Here is an 8,937-nt window from a genome sequence, read left to right as displayed (position 1 = left end):
GGGTTATTGGAGGAATATGGAATTAATCAAAAGCTAGCGACAGTGAGTCACCCCTAGGCCAATGGACAGACAAAAATCACAAATAGAACAATCTTTGCTTGTATCAAGAAGAAGCTTGAAGAAAAGAAAGGAAAATGGTTAGATGAACTTCCGAACGTCCTATGGGCTTACAGAACGACCTCAAGGCGACCGATCGGAGAAAGCCCATTCACCATGGCGTATTGTACCAAGGCAGTTATACCGGTCGAGCACTTGGTTTCGACTGTTCGAAGCTTGGCATGGAACTGAGAGCATAATGATAGTATGTTGAGGTTTAACCTCGATTTGTTGGAGGAAAAAAGAGATGTAGCGGCGGTAAGGCTCGCATCCTACCAGCAGACGCTTGCGAATAGCCATAACAAAAAAGTAAAGCACAGAGACTTTACACCGGGTGATCTGGATCTAAAAAAGAAGGTGGGGATAGTAAAAAAGATGATACCACCATGGGAAGGTCTATACAGAATTGAAAAAGCCATAGGAAAGGGGGCATATACCTTAGAGACCATGGCCGGAAGGCTGGTTAACAAGCCCTGGAATACTACTTCTCTGAAGAGGTATTATCAATAAAAAGTTGAATTTCAATATTGAATTTTGTTTATTTTCAATTGAATACAGACGAATGTACAAGTTTATGAGATTTATAAAAATAATATTCCTCTTTAAGAGGTTGATTAAGTAAAAATAGCAAAGCCAAGTGGCAAGTGGCATTCTAGCCGAGCGCTAGGTACTTAAATAAAGTAAGTGGCAGCTGGCACTATGAGCCAAACGCCAAACACTTGCTAAGAAATAAAAAGCCAAGTCGCAAGTGAAATTCTAGCAGAGCGCCAGGCACTTAAGCAAAGTAAGTGGCAGCTGGCACTATAAGTCGAACGCCAAACACTTGCTAAGAAATAAAAAGCCAAGTGGCAAGTGGCATTCTAACCGAGCGCCAGGCACCTAAGCAAAGTAAGTGGCAGCTGGCACTATGAGCCGAACGCCAAACACTTGCTAAGAAATAAAAAGCCAAGTGGCAAGTGGCATTCTAGCCGAGCGCCAGGCACGTAAGCAAAGTAAGTGGTAGCTGGCACTATAAGCCAAACGCCTAACACTTGCTAAGAAATAAAATGCCAAGTGGCAAGTGGCATTCTAGCCGAGCGCCAGGCACCTTAGCAAAGTAAGTGGCCTTCGGCACCATGAGCCGAACGCCAAAAACTTGCACAAAAAACTACTTTTGCTGTGACACACTAGCTGAAGGCCAACCACTGACATACAGGGAAGAACCAGATCAGATTATTAAATCAAAGAATTTACAGAAAGAGTTTGATCAGAAGTCGGCCATCTCATTAATAATAAAGTTTAAAGAGTTACAAAAATGATGAGGTATACAGATGGAAAAAATACAAAAGAAGGAAAGTCAATACATCAAAAAGGTTCTAACTAAGAAGCATTTGCCTCGTCAGCTTCTTGATGGTGTTGGACGGTCTCCTCATCATTGTTGGTGTCACCATCTTCACGGGGATGAGAGTCGAGCTGAATGACAGAATTGTTCTGCTGAGTCCTACCCTCAATAGCGTTGGAAGAATCATTCCGCTGAGGGTTATCTTCAGCAGCAGTAACAGATGGAGTCACGGTGGACAGAGGAAGAATGTCCAAAGTCAGAGCAGCAGAAGGAGTAGGAGTGATCTGGGAAGAGGCAATCTCTTGGCACTCATTAAATATGCCCCCAGCGGCGGTGGAGTCTGGATCGGCATAAATACTCGGAGGGTCAATCTTCAGCTCCCTGTCAACATCATTAGGGGTAGAACCAGTCTGACCCTCACTCGGAACACGATCGGCATAACCCTCTCGGAACCCCTGAGCATATCTGAGGGCCCCAACTCTGGAAAATCAAGCATACAGAGCTAGCATACCACCATTTACCCTACTAATGGTGTCGAGTAAAGCATTGCGCTCGTCTAAAGCCCTTTTCTTAAAGGCCATCCGAGCGGATTGCTCATCATTCAGAAGGCGTAGCAGTTATTCCTTTTCAGCCTTAAGGGATTCCCGCTCGGTATGCCAGATGCTCTTCTCGAGCTGCAATGCATTCCTCTCATCTTGAAGAGAGTCGGTCTCCTTCCTCAGCGGGTCCCTCTCCTTTTCAACCTTACCAAGCTGAACCATCAACCCAGTCTTCTGAGCAGCCAAAGCATCATTCTCCTTGTTCGCTGTATTAAGGCTGTCAGAGAGTGTACGAACCTTGGCGTTCACAAGCTTAACCTGCTTCTGCATAGCCATCATCCCGTACAGGGTCTGTAGAGATATGCAGGACAACTGGTTAAGCCGAGCAGATGGTTAGAAGAAACTAAGTGTAAAGACTGTATAAAGATTTATTGACTAAGAGGCAGAAGTTACCTCCATGGCAGATAAGGGAAATCGGCTGAACGCTTCCTTCTGAGACAGACCCTTGGCTACCTCAATGTCCTTGGGAGTCCACATGCTCCTGTAGTATGCCATAGCGGTCTAACCATCCTTGAACATGGTCTTGTTCGGTTTTATAGACAATCCGTGTGTTGAAATGAAGCGAGGGTTCCATGGTGCCGTTCCTGAGTCAGTGGCATGCTCAGAAGGGGTAGGGGGCCTAGTCTAAGGAGGCCTTGCTAGAGATAGTACATTCAGCCCAGAGGGCCTAACCCTCTGTGACAAAGGAACATTATCGAGGCTGAGGGCACTATCAGGCTAGTGCCTTTTTCCTCTTGCCTTTTCCCTTGCGGAAGTAGTAGTAAAGCAGGGAAGATTACTGACAGAGGGGGTCACGTTGGGACTGGCGGTCGCTGTGTTGGAGATCGGGCCAGTAGCCGTCACGATCGGATCGGTGGAATGAGTGGTATCAGAAAGGGTAGCAGAGGAAGATGCTGAAGCTGGTGATGAATTTGCTGTAGGGGTGATAACAGGCCTGGGGGCAGTTTTCCTCCTGCCAAAGAAAGGGATCTGGAGTTGACTCATTGTCTTGTCGAGGACTGAGAGAGCAAGGAGTTTGTCTGAAGTGAGGAGGTCCGAGCAGGAGGGAATATTAGTCAGAACGTACTGCTTCAGGTAGTTATCCTTATCGCTCCACACATCGTAGCTCAAATCATCACAAGGAATGCCTAAGGAACGGCACAAGAAAGTACAAAAACGGGGAATGCAAATCTCGCAAGGATAGTCACTCTTATGGGTTTTGTATTTCTTATAAGAAGAGACAGAGCACTCTCCAAAAGCGCTCGGGATAGGGAAATCCTCCGCAGCTGGAGGAAACCAGGCTCCCCTAACCCCAATTATATTTTTCCTCCAACCCTTCTCGGATTTGATTTTATCTGTGCAGATAGACCTCTTCTCAATGGGGAAAAAGTGGTAAAACGGTTCATCAGTTCTGATCTTGCTAACCTTGTAGCAGAGGAGAAGATCTATAAGGTTTAGATCTAGACCTCTGTCACGGATCAGAAGTAGCATAACAGACAAAATCCTAAGGAAATTTGGGTTTACTTACAAAGGGAAAAGTTTCAGTTTGTTGAAAACGTAGCAAAAGAAGGGATGCAAAGGGAACCTAAGGAGGTTAAGATGAAGGTGTGAAAATAGAACCTCGCCGGGAAGAAGGCCAGCACCGGTTCTTATATTCACCTCTCTAGGGCAATTTTTAATTTGTATATCGTCAGGGAGGTGAAGTTTCATGCGAAGAACATCTAGATCTACAGTCATGGTGAGAATGAATGAAGATTTTAAGGAAGAGAAAGAGGTCTTTCGAAAGAAAAATGCAAATAAAACTAACCTTAGATAGTGAGAACGGCAAAGAGTACTGCAAGGTTGCTGGAAGGAGGATCTTTTGCAAGAAATCGCCGGAGAAGATTCGAACAACAGAAAGAGAGATGGAGACGGTAAGAGAATTGATGGAACATCTATGAAGCTTATAAAGACAAGGTGGGCCCGAAGGCCAAGGAGTCAGGAAAGCGAGGAGTTTTTTGAATCTCGAAACGCCGACCCCCAAATCTAACCTTCCATTCTCCCACGCGATCTTCTCGAGCCGTTAGGTCATGATTAGCAGCCTCTAATAATTACCCCCTAATCAATAGGGAGTAATTATGGGGGCAGTTGAGGATGCAATAAGTGGCATGGGCCGGTTATAGCTTGCTGGCATGGGATTGGATCAAACAATTGAAGTATGGCCCATGCAAAAGCACCACGGAATGGGCCGAGCTTGGAGGATCCACTGAAGAAGATCAAGCCCATTGGAAAGTCAGGCCCAAAAGGAAGAAAACTCTTGAATAGGAGCCCTATGTAATCAGTTAGTTAGAATATTTGTAATAGTTTATAAATAGACCATTACGGGTGGATAAGAGGGGGATATTTTTTGGGAGGAGGTGAATTTTCTATTGAAGTGTAAGAATTCTAGAGAGAGAAAGGAGAATGAATTTCTTGCATCTTCACACCCCCTTGAATTGAAATCATGGATCCGGCCCTGTTTTTCTCACACTCAAAATTTCGTACTCTCTAAGCCTCTTCTCAGAGGTACCCCTAACCCATCAACGACACACACACACATACACTCTCTCTCATATTATAACTATTGAATTTGTTCAAACTTACTCCTCTCACCCTCAAATATTTGCTAAAAACTCTGTATATTTTGTTTAAGAGTTTTTTATTTGATTTTGTTATAAGTAGATAACACGATCACTGAAAACCAAGTGAGTTTCCCAAAGAGAGATTGACGTTTCATTAGTTCATGGACTTGTGTATATCTTTTCTATTTTGATAATTTTCATTAGTTTGGGAAATTGAGGTTGCAATTAATTAGCTTGTTGTGATTCCGTGTTTCATGCTTTGGATTTTTTTTTTTCCCATTTCCTTTGGCTTCCTTTGGTTAGATGGAATCAACTAGAAAATAAAGGAAAGATAAAATTTTTAAATTTTTTTATGTTACGTTTGGTGTGCAGGAATGGAATAAAATGCAAGTAGGAATGAAATGAGAATGGGAATGGTTATTCTCATTCTATTGTTTGGTTGTAAATATAAAATATGTAGAAATGGAATAATAATAACCATTCTAGTGTTTGGTTGGACCAATTTAAAATTTAGAATGAAATAAATTTCTAATTGAATTCTCCAAAATATCCCTCTTAGTAACAAATAAATTAAATTAAATTAACAAAATGATATTCTCTAATAATTTTTTTAAAAATAAATGGTGGTAGTGGCGGTGGTGGATGGTTGAAAGTGGTAGTAGTATAGGTGGTGGTGTTGGAAGGCGGCGGTGGTGGCAATGGTGGAAATTGGTGGCAGCGGTGGTGGCAATGGTGGAAATTGGTGGTAGCAGTGGTGGTGGAAGGTGGCAGTGGTGTTGATGGAAGGCAGTGGCAGTAGTGTGGTGGTTGTGGTGGAAAGAGATAGTGGTGTGACTATGGTGTTAGTGGAAGGCAGTGGAAGTGGTAGTGGTGGAATATGGTGACGATGGTGGTGGTGGTGGAAGGCGGCGGCAGCGGTGGTGGTAGTGGTGGCTGTGGCGGTGGTGGAAGGCAGTGGAAGTGGCGGCGGCGGTGGCGGTGGAAGGTGGTAACGATGGTGATGGTGGTGGAAGGTGGTGACGATGGTGGTGGTGGTGATGGTGATGAAAGACGGAGATGATTGTGATGGAAAGTAATGGTGGTAGTGGTGGCGGTGGCGGAAGGTGGTAATAGAAGGTGGTAGAAGGCGATGACAGTGGTGGAAGGCAATGGCGGCGGCGTTGGTGGTTGTAGAAGGCGGCGGTGGTGGTGAAAGGTGGCGGTGGCGGTGGTGGAATGCGGCGGTGGTGGTGTAGGGCTGTGGTAGTGGCGGTGGTGGAAGGTGGTGGTAGTAGTGAAATGCGGTAGCAGTGGTGGTGGTGGAAGGTGGTGGCAGTAGCGGTGGTGAAAAGCGATGGTGGTGGAAGGTGGTGAAAGGTAATGGTAGTGGTGGTGGTGGAAGGTGGTGGCGATATCGGTGGTGAAAGGTGGCGATGGTGGTGGTGAAAAGTGGTAGGCGATGGTGAAAGTCGGTGGTAATGGAAGGCAGTGGTGGTGGTGGTGAAAGGCTGAGATGATTGTGATGGAATGTAATGGTGGTTTTTGGACTTGGTATATGAGGGTGTTTTGGAAAATTGATTTTTTAAAATAAATTACTTGGGAATGGAATGGTCATTCCATAGGTTTAGTTGTGGAATGGATTTTCATTCCCAGAAATGGATTTTCATTCTAATGGAATGGCCATTTCCACTTTAAGTTGCATACCAAACAAAAAAATGGTTGGAATAGGCATTCCATTCCATTCCATTCCTATACACCAAACGTAGCATTAGAGTTTGGATAGATGGAAAAGAATCGTAATAGAAAATATAGTTTCCTGCATTAGACTAGTTTCCCCCAAAACTTTTCTCACACAAAACACGAGGAAATAATATTTTTTCGTGAAAACTGTTTATTTATTTATTTATTTATTATTATTTGAAGTTCCTATTTTATCCAACAACTGAATCATGTAAAACAACTAACTTATTTATTTTCTAACTGAGTTTCTTTTTTACTGAGTTTTAAAATGTGATGTATCCTAATTTTATTTAATTATTTAGTTATTTATTTATTTTATTGTATTGTCTTGTTGCTATAATATATATAATGATGTGGGGATAGGATTGTCTTTTGGCATTGGAATGGCATAGAGGTGATTTAGGATGGTTTGGGAAGGCATTTAAGTCCAATTGCATGGTCACACATTTGACCACTTCTACACTTGACACATGCACCACACTTGGCAGCTCTTTCTCATGCAAAGGACACCTATACACTAGATGGTAGCATTCCACTAACTCTTTCAGACTCCTTCTCGGCAGCTAATCTCAATTTTTTCTTCTCTTTTCTTTCTTTCTTCTTCTCTTCTTCTTTCCTCCATTAGAGCTTGTTTTTGGAGCTTAATTTTGATAGCTTTCTAGAAAAATTTTGGGGTTGCCATATCTTTCTTCTTTCTTTCTTCTTCCCTTCTTCTTTCCTCCATTAGAGCTTGTTTTTGGAGCTTAATTTTGATAGCTGTCTAGAAAGATTTTGGGGCTGCTATAAGAACATAAAATGTTCCTTGGAGAGAGGATTTTCCATTGATGTAAAAATCCACACCATTCCTTCATAGCAAAAATTTAAAATTACCTTGGAAGTGGGCTGTTGGTTGGTGCTTCAAAGAGGAAGTTACTCCTCTTTTTTTCTCCTTTCCATTGGTGGTTCTAGTTGATCAATTGGAGGCTATTTTGTGGGTCTTAGCTTGAATTGAGGTAGGTTTTGTTCTAACCCTCAAAACTTTTATTTCTAGTGAATTAAATTCTCTAAATTGAACCTTCTTTCAAGCATGTTAAGTGTGATTCAAAAACTGAAATTTCTAGCTTTTGTCATGGTGTGTAGCATGTACTAGAAATTGAATTTTTGTTTCTCTAATGTTGGTTATGTCTTGTATGTCGAAAACTAAAATTTTGTACATGCCTATTTGAGACTATTCTGCCCGGTGCTCAAACATTGTTTGTATGTTATATGTTCTACAAAAATTGAATTTTCGTGGCTTCCTGTACTGATGTGTGTAGGTACCTAAATATATATATATATATATATATATATATATATATATATAATAATTATGAACCTTCCTTATATTGGATATGTGCTGTAGATATATGTTGTATGTTTAGAATTGGTTAATTGCGTGCTAAATGGTATTGTCTAATGTGGTATTATTATTGAAAACAATACATGTTGAGTATGCTTGTATTTACTCTAGTTATGCTGTTGAAATTTGTACAAGATTGAATGTATTGTTCTCGTATAAATACTGCCATGTTAGTTGTTATATATATGGGATGCAAGCTGAAATTCTGAAGTTGAAATATTTTGGTCTTATGATATTAGATAGCATGTAGAAATCATGCATTACATTGGGAAACAATGGGGCAAAACTAATTTTGTTAAGGAGGAGTTTTGAAATGAAAACAAATTGAAATTTTTTGGGAAAGGTTTTGAACTAAAGTTTGTGAAAACCGGGCGGCAAGGAGTTACCTTGTGTTCGTGTCATTAATGGGACCTAGAGGGGACGTAGGGAATTGCATTGCGTGTGGTTGAGTTACTAGGCCCCAAATGACGCTAAGGGGTTACCTTAGGTCAGGGATAGTGGTCAATCCTCCTCTTGTGGCACCGGGGTATTACCTCGGGCCGGGTTACATTAACGGTTTGATAACTAAGGCGTTGGTTGGATTTTGGAAATGGGGAGTGGCATTGACATTTCATTCGCATTGCATTTCATTTCCTTCATAGAGTTGCATTTGTAGTATGATTGTATCTCCCGACAACCATGATCCCTTTTACTTATAGTTATTCTTTGTGTGGATTCACGGAAGTATTAAGGAGTGCGTTTTAGGCAACTTCTACTGAGCCGTTGTGCTCACTCCATCATTATTATATTTTTTTTCAGGTCATGGAAAGGAGGTCGTTGAGGACATCCCTCCGCAAGCTTAGATGGATTTGAACTATCACTTATGACTTTTTTTTTTTTCACTGTATATGTTATATCTATGTGAAGTCTTCTATATTTTGACCATATAATAGCAGTAGTACTCGTCTCAAAGGCATATAATTAATGGACTTTAAGGACTTATGTTTTGGGATGTATATATATTCGGGGAAAATTATGAATGGTCATTTATAACTTTTCAGTTTCATTTTTCATCCTATTGTATATGCATTGAAACGTACACTTGGGACAGGTTAGGGGTGTTACACAAACAGACAAGTTTTCTAACAATTTCTATTTAGTAGACTTCTTGAAGGCAAGTTCTCTCTAAACATGTTCTATTGCAACACTATTTGGACGATTTTTTTTTTTTTGGGTTCCAAATATATAAACTATTAAATTGTATCT

Source organism: Cornus florida, unplaced genomic scaffold (assembly GCF_030987335.1).
Source record: "Cornus florida cultivar Cherokee Brave unplaced genomic scaffold, ASM3098733v1 CherokeeBrave_3.0.0_Hap2_Chr01, whole genome shotgun sequence".
NCBI lineage: Eukaryota > Viridiplantae > Streptophyta > Magnoliopsida > Cornales > Cornaceae > Cornus > Cornus florida.
Note: the sequence above shows the minus strand (reverse complement) of the source record.